Source organism: Camellia sinensis, chromosome 7, assembly GCF_055761805.1.
Source record: "Camellia sinensis isolate YWXY chromosome 7, ASM5576180v1, whole genome shotgun sequence".
Classification (NCBI taxonomy): Eukaryota; Viridiplantae; Streptophyta; class Magnoliopsida; order Ericales; family Theaceae; genus Camellia; species Camellia sinensis.
In genome coordinates, this window is record NC_138967.1 from 122,120,867 (window position 1) to 122,132,307 (window position 11,441).

Below are 11,441 nucleotides of genomic sequence, written 5' to 3' on the forward strand. Positions count from 1 at the left end.
CAGTGAGAAAAATTGCTATAAGAATGATAGATTTGCTTAATTTTCTTAATTGAGTCATAAATTTGTTAAAATGATGGATTTGCTTCCCTTCTTCATTTATAACTGTAATTGAGTTATAAAATTCGTTATACAATGATAGATTTGCTTACTTTTGCTAATTTAGTGATAAAATTTGATATACAATAACATATTTCATTACTTTGCCCAATTCTGTGAGAAAAATTGCTATAAGAATGATAAGTTTGCTTAATTTTCCTAGTTGGGTGATAAAATTTGTTATAATGATGGATTTGCTTCTCTTCTTATTTCATAACTGCGGATTTGCTTCCCTTCTTCTTTCATAACTAAAATTGAGTAATAAAATTCGACTTGAAGCTATTTTCAATAATAATCACATCTTCATGTTCATTTGCTATACAATGATGGATTTACTTACTTTTGCTAATTCAGTGATAAAATTTGATATACAATAACAGATTTGCTTACTTTGCCCAATTCAATGATAAAATTTGCTACAACAATAATAGATTTGCTTAATTTTTCTAATTCAGTGATAAAATTTGTTATAATGATAGATTTGCCTCCCTTCTTCTCTCATAACTATAATTGAGTGATACAATTCGACTTGAAGCTATTTCCAATCCGTACCATACAGTATTAATTTATGAGCGATATTCAACTTCATAATAATCACATTTTCATGTTCATTTCCTATACAATGATGGATTTGCTTACTTTTGCTAATTCAGTGATCAAATTTGCTATACAATGCCAGATTTGCTTACTTTGCCCAAATCAGTGAGAAAATTTGCTATAAGATTGACAGATTTGCTTAATTTTCCTAATTGAGTGATAAAATTTGTTATAACGATGGATTTGCTTCCCTTCTTCTTTTATAACTATAATTGAGTGATAAAATTCGACCTGAAGCTATTTTAAATCTGTACCATATAGTATTAATTTATGAGTGATATTCAACATCATAATAATCATACCTTTATGTTATTTGCTATACAATGATGCATTTTCTTACTTTTGTTAATTCAGTGATAAAATTTGCTATGCAATTGTTCTCATCTTCATCATGATACTTCATGTTCTTTTGCAATTAGGAATCTAAACTTTGCTACATAGTTATATATTTGCTTAATTTGCATAATAGATTGATAAATTCTACTTAGTTTGCCTAGTTTAGTGATAAAATTATTCTTAATTTTCAATGTTCATGCTCAATGTTTTTGTACAGATGTTGACAACCATCATAAAGATTACGTCGTCGAGAAACAAGTTTCTCAAAGAAGAAAAAGATTGAAAAAGTTGAGTTTGTTATAGAGCCAACAACACATGAAAGTGAAAATCAACTAAAAGTTAAACCTGAATCTAACATTGACAATGAGGAGCCCAAACAGGAACAACTGAAACAACCTACAGAGCTCCACAAACCAAGAGGGAAGAAAAAAATTGATGGAAGAAAAACTAGGACTGAATAGATACATGATAATGAAGCAAAGTATGTCTACCGTTCCAACATTCAATCTCTTATCAAATTTTTCAAGACAACAAAACTCAGAGAGGAGCATTTGACAGTATTGAGAAAGACACCTTTTTCACTTCTGGTTGATACATTGAGTGAAAACAAGGTTAAAAGAAGAGATTCAATTAAACATGATGATGTGGTTGCAAAAATTTTACAAACTTACCAAATGGATGGAACCACATTTGAAATTGCTGGGAAGAAGCTAAAGTTGAAAAGAAATGACTTCAAATTAATTTTTGGGATTGCATGTGGACAGAAGAAGATGAACCTTGCATACGGAAGAAAAAATGAGGTAGCTATGGTGCAAAGAAGGAAAATAACCGAGAGCAGAATGACAAGTGCTTCAATCCAAAAGTTGATAACAAAACTTTTGAGAAGCAACAACAATGAAGATGTAGAAGATGTCGTTAGGCTTGTGTGCCTTCTGGTTTGTTTGTTTTTCTTGTATCTGGGTACTGGGACAACAATTGGTTGGGGGTTCATGAAATACCTCGAGAATATTGATGAAATGAAGTCTTATGATTGGTGTGGCACAGCAAAACAACATCTTACAAGATCAATAGCACGCAACATCAACCAAATTGATAGAGTTTGCGGATGTGTGATCATCTTATTGGTAAGTAAATACCTCACTTACAACTTGTAAACTATAATATTTACATTTACTAAATACTAATTCATAACATTTTTTTTGTCCTCAACAGTATTGGATATGTGAGCATGCAAAGACCATCAAACCAAATGACAAGAACCCAATCCCAAGATTTGCAAGATGGAACATTACACATCTGGGAGAACAATTGGCAAAGTCATCCTTGCATGATCTGAAACATATTGAGGTATCCATTCATATCCTTTGTTTTCTTTAAACAAATATTAGATTTTGTTATACAGTGATAAATTTTAGCAAGACTGATAAATTCTTCTTAATCTTCATGGTGTCACATTTGTGGTAGAAAAATTATTTAGGCATTTCATCTGTGCTAAGAAATTATTCAATAAACAAGTTTTATCAATGTATAACCTTTATTTCTTTAATTGAGTGATGAATTTTGCTATGTAGCGATAAATTTTCATATGGACTGATAACTTTTTGCTCACAGTTATAAATTTTCTTAGTAAGCTTCATTGAGTGATAAATTTTGCTTAATGTTGCTAATTCACTGATAAAACTTGTTATCATGAAGCAAAATCAAATGATAAATTATTATTATACATTTGAATCACCGAATGATAAATTATTACTTAACTTTGCGTCATATCATTCTTTTTAATAATTTTCATTCATGTAGGAGAGCAATTTGAAAAACACAATTGAAGAACACAACATATACAAACAATTGCAACCACAAACAGATGATGAGCATGAAGATGAAGAATGTAACTTTGAGGAACAAGAGGAGACTAAATTATCTGAAAAGGAAGAAGAACCAATTATCACAAAGATATCAGTCTCAGTCCAGGAAGAAATTCACCGAATCCAAAGCATCAAACAGGTGCTCGAAAAAAGAGGAAATCAACAACATTGCAATCAAAAAAGAATGCAAGAAGGAAAGCCAACTTTCAGCATGAAACTGAAGAAGGTCCAGTTCATTTGCAAAGAAATGAGCTTTCTTTTGACAACCTAGAAAATGATGAAGAAGAAACAATGATCAAACAGAAAGTTGGTCCAACAACTTCCCTGCGATTCAAGCATCAAACACCGGCTGAAAAGAGGAAAGCAAAAAGTAAACTTGCCTATGAAACAAATATCTACCATGTGAAAATTAATGAACATACCTTTCAGAAACTAGAAGAGAATGTCCTGATAATCCAAAGGCTAGAAATGGAGAAGGCAAGAATCCAAGGAGAAAATGATGAGCTTAAGGACCAACTCATGAAGCTCAGTAAACAAATGGAAGAACAGAACAAGAAAGCAAAGATACAAATGGAAGTCAAAGATGTGGAAATGGTGCTACTTAATGAGAGAATTGCAATGTTGGTTGAATCAAATCTCTACCTGGACAGTGAAGAAGAACAAATCGTAGTTGAAGTTGAAGTCACCACTCCCAAAACATCGCCTCTTGTGAGCTCAATGATAAAAAGGGTAAAAAATAGAGAAACAAGAAAAGAGCACAAAGATCCAGATTTTTGGTACGTAACGAAAAGACAACCAAAGCAGAACAAGAAAGTTGATGAACTAGAACCAATGGTTAAAGAAAGTGCAAAGACCAAAAAAGAAGAGCAGACACAACATCAACGTCCAACAAAACAAATTGACACTTCCTATCCAGTGTTTCACAAATTGCCAAAGAAATCAAGGATGAAACTCACTAGTCTTTGGGCAACAAAAACTAACAGGTAAGAACATGATTTGGTCCTAAAATTTCCAAATTTGGAATCTAAATTTTAGTATATGGTCATGCATTTATCAATGTATAACCTTTGTTTACTTCATTCACTGATAAATTTTGATATACAGTGATAAAATTTGCTACATAGTGATAAATTTTACTTAATTTGTTTGGTGGAGTGATATATTTTGCTAATCTTCATCGTGTCTCATCTATGGTATCAAATTATTTAGGCATTTGAGTTTTTGTTCTCTATTTCATTTCATTGTTCGGATTTGATACATCAACTAAAATTTGATGCTCAATTTGTTCCCCTAACCTTTGTTTCGTTAATTGAGCAACACATTTTGGTATACAGTGATAAATTTTGTTTTCACATTTGCAGTTATCCAATCTTACAAGGAAAGGAAGTAGGCAGCTATTTGTACTTGGATGATATTGACAAAATAGTCAAATGCGAAGAACTTTCTGGAAATATAAAATCAAATCCCTATTTGTGCATATATCAATTATAATACCAAATAATAATTTTCTCATTAACCTTGTTTGCTTTTGTTTTTACAACAGGCAATAAATGCATACAAGGAAATCTTAATGACAGAAGAGCAACTGAAACCAAAGTTCAGCCTCAGCTCACAAGCAGGAACAACATATATATTTACTACATCATGCCATGTAATTAAATTACATATATATATATATATATATATGTATATATACTTCATTACGATATCAACCATTCCCCTTGTCTAAATCAAGTGCATAAGTTCTCATTCATCCAGTCTTATAGTGATAAAATTACCATTAATGAATTACATTGTAACCAAAACTAATATATTTGCAAAACACAGTATTTGTTCACCACAGAGGATGAGGCAGAAACAAATCAATTGTTGAACAACATGATGTTAGAAGCTGTCAAGGAAAGATATCTTCTTTTCCCAATTTTCAATGAAAAGCATTGGACGTTGTTGGTACTTGATACTGAAAATGGCTCATGGAAGTTTTACAATTCAATGAGACCAAGCACAGAAATAGATAACCACTTAAATGAGGCAAACAAAGTGGTAAAACACCAATTAATTATGATATCATCTATTCCCCTTGTCTATATCAAATTTTATTATGCATTTATTTGTCAAACACCAATTAATTATTAATATATTTTGCAGAGAAAGGTTATTGAAAAATACCTTCACCATCACAATCCCAAACTCATTGAAGGTAACAAGTTTCATGAAGAAACAGAAATTGCAATGAATTGTCCCTAACAAGTTGATCATTCGTAAGTTTCTAAAAACCAAAGCACATTACATTGATAAAATTATCATTGATGACTACTAACTTTGTTTTTCCAATGTCATCGTAGACTTGATTGTGGCGTCATAGTTTATTACCTCATGAGAGAATATGTCTGTAACAAAGACATCTTTCCCAACTTAACAAAGGAGGAGTGCCACCAAATCAGAGTAGATATCATAGATGCTTTGTTGACTAACCAACAGACAGACACCCAGCCAATTGTTGATGAGGCAATAGAAGCGGTGCTTGAAGACAAGGAGTTTTGGGACACAATACACAATGACAACCATGCTTGAATAATTTTGGACAAACATTATAATCATTTTGGTTCTTACTTTGCTTCAATGAATATTACAATGCTTGGTTGTTACAATGTCAAATTTGATTCAATGAAACATTCAGTCTTTTTTAACCAGATTGTTACCAGATATGACTATTGATATAGGTCTTGTTTTATGCAAATTTCATTCAAAAAATTAATTATGATCTAATTATTTGTGTCAAATTTAAAGCTTAATAACATATTTGGAGTCACTATACTGATAATTTTTTTTATAGTGTTTTGTTTTCACTCATAAATTTATTCCTGTTTCAACAAATTTATCACTGTAAACATTGATAAATTTTTCACTGTTTAAACAAAAAAACCAGCACCGCTCTCTCTCATTCTTTTTTCCAAACTGAATTAAACAAAACCCTATAAATAAATAAAAAATTTACCTAAATTGAAAATTAAAACACAAACCCCATTACATTGTTTTGATTATTTTGGTTCTTCATTTGCTTCAATGAAACATTTATTTTTTATCCATATTGTTAACATATCTAGGTTTGGATATTAGTCTGGTTTTATGCAAATTTCATTCAAAAAATTGATTATAATCTGATTATTTTTGTCAAATTTAAAGGTTAATAACAGGTTTGGAATCACTACACTGATAAAATTATTTTCTAATAGTGTTTTGTTTACACTGATAAATTTATCACTGTTTTAACAAATTTATCATTGTCAACACTAACAAATTTATTACTGTTCAAACAAAAAAACCACTACCTCTCTCTCTCTCTCTCTCTTTCTCATTCTTTTTTCCAAACTCAATTAAACAAGGCACTATAAAAAAATTAAAAATTTACCTAAATTGACAACTAAAACTCATACACTATTACATTGTTTTGATCATTGTAAATTTTTTAAAAATAAGATATAAGTACAGTTAGAATAAATTTGTAAAAAAGAAAACCCTTATTTGTAGTTACTTACACATGAGCTCAAGAATGTTGAAAAGTCATATTATAATTTTACAATGCAAAATACTAATATTTAAGAATTAAGTGTTATTAAAATGCTCAAGAATGCTCAAGAGTGTTCTCATGGTTATAAAATGCTCAAGAATGTTCTCATGCATTATATTTCATCTGAACATGAGAACCATGAAGCATTTCCTGGACTGAAATTTTGAACAATTTAAACTGAAAATGAATTGAAAAACTCAAAATATCTTGCTATTGTAGCAAGATATTTGCTACTGATAAAAAAAAAAATACTATTGTAAAATGTCTCTCTCTCTCTCTGTCTCCCTCTCTCTCTGTCATTCTTTTTTCCCAATTCAACTAAGCAAAACACTATAAAAAAAAATTACCTAAATTAAAAATTAAAACATAAACAGTATTACATTGTTTTGATCATTTTGGTTCTTAATTTGCTACAATGAAAGATTCAATGTTTTGTACTTAATTACATTCAATGTTTAGAATACATTCATTAAAAAAAAAAAATTATTCAATATTTAGAATATATTCAATGTTTATAAAGAACACACTGATAAAACTTGAACATATTCATAACAAAAAAAAAATTAAAAAAATTATTTGTACTTAATTACACATGAGCTCAAGAATGTTGAAAGATCATACTATAATTTTACAATCCAAAATACTAATATTTAAGAATCAGGTTTTATTGATTTTAAGTTGATAGCTAATTTAATTTTTTTAATTTTTTTTAATAAGTATTACAAGTATTTTATTTCAATACCAAATATAATATGTTTATATTTCATCTGAATATGAATATGAGAAAGCTCAAGCATTTTCTAAACTGAAATGTTGAACAATTTAAATTGAAAATCAATTGCAAAACTCAAAATATCTTCCTATTGTACCAAGATATATGCCATTGATAAATTTATCACCGATAAAAAAAATTAAAAAAAAAGAGTACTTTTTGAACACAATATATTTGACAGACAGGGGAAACAAAAGCGTGAGTCACGCGATTGAAGCTCTGTTTTTCTCATTCTCCATCGTCGGCGAATCCCTTCCACTCTCAAGCAATACAACGAACACAACTCAGGTGATTCGAGCACCAAATCAACCGATTCGAACAAAAAATTCAAGGAAACATGCCTGTAAAGCGTAAGGAACTAAACCCTAATTTCTCTCCCTAGTCAAACACATTTTCAAAAACCCTAGAAATGGTTCAATTACAACTTGCAAATTTGAACAATATTAGGGCATTTTCGGAAAATAAAATTTATGAATATGTAAAATGTTCGTTGATCAAGTGATAAGGGTGTTGGTTTTCAAGTTCAAAATTAGGTTCATTTAAAAATATATTTTTTTTAAAATTTTTTATACAAAAAAAATCAGCTAACAAACAAGGAGGGAGTCGGTTCAAGAGACTAAAGTAGGGAGTGGGTTCAAGATATTAAAATGAGTTGTTCACATATATAATAGTAATTAGAACGGTGCACACACTACATGTGTGTAATTTTTTATAGATTAAATTTTGTGTGACTTTTGTTTAATATTTGATTGATAATAACTAGCATCCTTCTTTTGATATATTTTATTTTATTTTTTATTTGGTTATTTCACTATGTCCAATTTCTCAAAAATTGCAACTTTTTTACACCTCATGGATTTATTTTTTGTCTGATTTTTGTTTAATATTTGATCGATTATAAACTACACCTCTCTTTTGGTAACTCAATGATCTTTACCAAACTTAAATATACAAATCATGATGTTCATGTAACCTACAAATAGAACCTTGCAATACTTTTACCTTATAATAGAAGTGCATCAAATCAAGGTGTCTACCCTGATAAACCTTTTTTCAGTTGTAGGACTCAAACCAATTTATAGATTTGATAATTAAACCATACTATAGGGTGTGATTCTGTAACTGTTTGTTCCCATAAGAGAGTAACCGATATCAAGTAAGATTTGATTAGTTTTTAATTTGATAATTTGTTGGTTTTAAATTATCAAACCAACTCATAAGTTTGGTTCACATACCAAACCAACTGATAAGTTTGGTTCACTTACACATCCATCTCCATTTCTATATAGGGATACATTTGCAAAAATTTTATGTAGGCAGAAGATGATTGACACAATAATCAATAGACTCACCAACTTAAACAAATTTGATCTCTTTTGGGGAAGAATTTGCCTCGGTCTATTTTTTTATTTTTCTTTTTTATTGTTGAATTTGCCTCAGGGATAAATTAGGATAATTTTCATAATTCTTCTTATTCTTATTTGATTGTTTCAATTATTTTGTTTGCTAACTAACAAAATGAATCCAGAGGAATTATGAATATTTTCTTTGCTTAATTAAATGATAATTTTGTCGTACATCCATAAATTTTGCATGGTTTGCCTAATTCATTCATATACCTCTTTCATATAGACGTTGCAGGTTCTTGTAAGAGATTAACTAGATCGAAAACAAGAGCTTATACTGCAAAAAGACAAAAGCGAGAAAAGCAAGACAACAATGAGATAAAAAAACAAGAAGATAACAAAGAGGAAACCACAGGAACAGCAACAACAATCAAACAAGCAGCAAGGGTGAAAAGACAGAGACATCACAAACAAGAACCTGCAGATGAAGCTCAAAAACAATCAGAAGCAAAAGAAAAAATAAGCGAACAGCAACAATCTATTGAAGGTAAAAAATAATAGCAACTTATATAGATGTCACACGTTTTATCAGTGTTTCTTTGGTTAATTAAATGATAAATTTGATTGTATATCCATAAAATTTGCATGGTTTGCCTACTTCATTAATATCCTTCTTTTATATAGATGTTGTGAGCTCTCTCATGACATTATCTATGCCAGAAAGAAGATGTTTACCAGCAAAAACCCAAAAGCAAGAAGAGGATCAAAAAAAAAAAAAAAAAAAAAAGCAACAAGGCAACAAAAAGGAAACTGCAAGAACAGCAACAAGAACCAAACAACAAGAAAGGGAGAAAAAACAGAGACATCAGAAACAAGAACCTGCAGATGAAGCTCAAAAACAAGCAAAAGCAAAAGAAAGAATAAAGAAACATCAACAATCCATTGAAGGTAAAAAACAATAGCAACTTAAATACATGTCACACGTGAATTGGTGCAATGAATTCCTTCCCAACTATTGCCACATGCATCTGACCTAACTCAATTAAGTGGTCTGTTTTGCTGATCATTATTAGAACTCTTCACTGTATAAACTTTGTTTGCTTAATTACATAATAAATTTTGTCATAATTCTTCTTATTCTTCTTTCTTTGTTTGAATTATTTTGTTTGCTAGCTAACAAAATCAATACAGAAAAATTATGAATATATTCAAGTTTTATCAGTGTTTCTTTGCTTAATTAAATGATAAATTTGGTTGTATATCCATAAATTTTGCATGGTTTGCCTACTTCATTGATATCCTTCTTTTATATAGATGTTGTGAGTTCTCTCATGACATTATCTATGCCAGAGAGAAGATCTTTAACAGTAAAAACCCAAAAGCAAGAAGAGAAAGACAAGAAAGAGACAAAAACAATGACAACAGAAGGAAACAGCAGAAGGATGAACCTCCAAATGAAAAGCAAACAGCAACAAGACAAAAAAAAGGAAACAGCAACAAAAAGGAAAAGATAGGAAGAAAAGACAGAAACAAGAGAAACAACCAGCAAACAAGAAGAAAGGAAGAAAAGACAGAAACAGCAGAAGGATAAACTTGCAAATGAAGCTCCAAAACAAGGACAACAAAAAGAAACAATAACCAAACTCTAACAACAGAAAAGAACAGAAACAAGAACCAAGCCCCAACACAACAAACAAGAACCAAACAAGCACAAACCAAAAGGCAAGAAGAAAACAGAGGGAAGAAAAACAAGAAGTGATCAAATTCATGACCGTGAAGCAAAATATGTGTACCACTCAAACATGCTATCCCTCATCAGATTCTTCAATGCCACGAAACTTGAAAATGAGCATTTCCAAATATTGAAAAAGACTCCCTTCTTCCTTCTGGTTGATATTTTGTCCAAAAAAAAAAGGTGCAAAAAGCAGATTCAATAAAATATGATGATGTGGTTGCAAAAATCTTGTAAACATACCAAATGGATAGAACCACATTTGAAATTGGAGGGAAGAAGCTGAAGTTGAAAAGAAATGATTTCAAGTTAATTTTTGGGATTGCATGTGGACAAAAAAAGATGCATCTTGTATATGGAAGAAAAGATGACATAGATTTGGTAAAAAGAAGGAAAATAAGAGAGAATAGAATGACAAGTGCTTCAATCCAAAAATTGATAACCAAACTTTTGAGAAGCAAGAAGAAGGAAGACAGAGAAGATGTTGTGAGGCTTGTGTGCCTCTTGATTTGCTTGCTCTTGTTATATCCTGGTACTGGCACTACAATTGGTTGGGGGTTCATGAAATATCTTGAAGATATTGACAAAATAAAGTCTTATGATTAGTGCAACGCAGCAAAGCAACATCTCACAAAATCAATAGAAAGAAACATCAACCAAATTGATAAAGTGTCCGGATGTGTGATGGTCATATTGGTAAGCAAATATCTCACTTATAATGTATGAACTATAATATTTACGTTTACTAAATACTTGTTTATAACAATTTTTTTCTTTCTTCAATAGTATTGAATATGCGAACACACAAGCACCATCAAACCCAATGCCAAAAATGCAATCCCAAGACTTGCTAAATAGAACATCACATGTTTGGGACAGAAATTGGCAAGTTCATCCTTGCAAGAGCTAAAAGATATTGTGGTATGCAATGCTAACCTTTGTTTTGTGTAAACAAATGATAGATTTTCTTATGCAATGATAAATTTTTGTTCACACTGATATATTTATTTAATTTGCCTAATTGAGTAACAAATTTCCCTTACTTTACCTAATTGAGTGAAAAATTCTTTTATCCAGTGAATGTTTTTCTATTTGTCTACTGTGCATGAGTTTTGTTTAATATTTT

General features: G+C 30.3%; 1 long non-coding RNA gene across 1 annotated transcript; it reads left to right on the plus strand.

Moving 5' to 3' along the window:
* Window positions 1–4,437: 4,437 nt before the first annotated feature.
* On the plus strand, window positions 4,438–5,433 carry LOC145794764 (uncharacterized). The gene is made up of 3 exons (XR_014334712.1): window positions 4,438–4,545; window positions 5,043–5,155; window positions 5,240–5,433. It is a non-coding gene; the product is annotated as an uncharacterized LOC145794764 (long non-coding RNA).
* Window positions 5,434–11,441: the final 6,008 nt, after the last annotated feature.